The sequence below is a fragment of the Phytophthora infestans genome, genomic scaffold (genome assembly GCF_000142945.1).
Source record: "Phytophthora infestans T30-4 supercont1.133 genomic scaffold, whole genome shotgun sequence".
Classification (NCBI taxonomy): Eukaryota; Oomycota; class Peronosporomycetes; order Peronosporales; family Peronosporaceae; genus Phytophthora; species Phytophthora infestans.
The window spans coordinates 142,152-143,034 of record NW_003303626.1 but is presented as its reverse complement, the minus strand read 5'-3'; positions in this window follow the sequence as shown (position 1 = coordinate 143,034).

Here is an 883-nt window from a genome sequence, read left to right as displayed (position 1 = left end):
TCTGTGCAGTTGTGCTCATGGGTGTGTCTGATTTTGTGGTGGGAGCTATGTTTTTGTCGTCAGTGTGCCCGAGCGGTCTAAGGGGGTAGACTCAAGTTCTACTGTGTTCGCACTCGTGGGTTCAAATCCCACCGCTGACATACGTACTCCATTTCGTGTGGCCTCTCTCGCCACTGCTCTTGTCCTTGTTGCCGGGGTGGCGAATGTTTGTCAGTGTTTCTTCGCATTAGACACTCCCTTTTTTGCGTATGCTAGTCATTGGCTGCACCGTGTCGTCCCCCTAGCTGCACCACAGAAAGTCAGCGCGTGATAACCCAAAAACGTCGTGGAACAGAGGGCAAGGCTCAATAACAGGTAGTTCGAGCCGCGAATCGTGTTATCAGCTAAATTGCTCTGACCCGATTCCATACGGTCCTCTTCTTGCACGTAGTCTGCAACTCTTTGAAAGGGTGCTTCTATCAATAGCTTCTCAGCCTGACCACACCGTGTTCTTTATTCGGATTAAGAGGCGGTAATGCTTTCGTCGCCAGTCCGATTGCCAGTAGACATCACCGAAAGCATCAGATGTGGGATAAACGAGATGGCTAGATCGTGCGCGAAATTCTGTGTTCATTCAGGTCAAAGAGCCAACTCGCGCAATTACGCATTTAGAGTATGTCTTTACCGAAAAGAGAAATTGCCGACAAGAAGCATGAATCTCCAGACTGTGGCAGCTGACTGTGCACTTAGCCCATCTACACTTTCTTCAATGTGGACTATGTGAAGGTGCTCACTTCAGTCTATTATTGGCTATGGATGCATTGCCCTCCATCGCAGACGTGGTTTTGTGCTGTGGTGGTAAAAAGGACAAGGACGTGGGTGAAGAGAAGCACGAAGCCAGTAT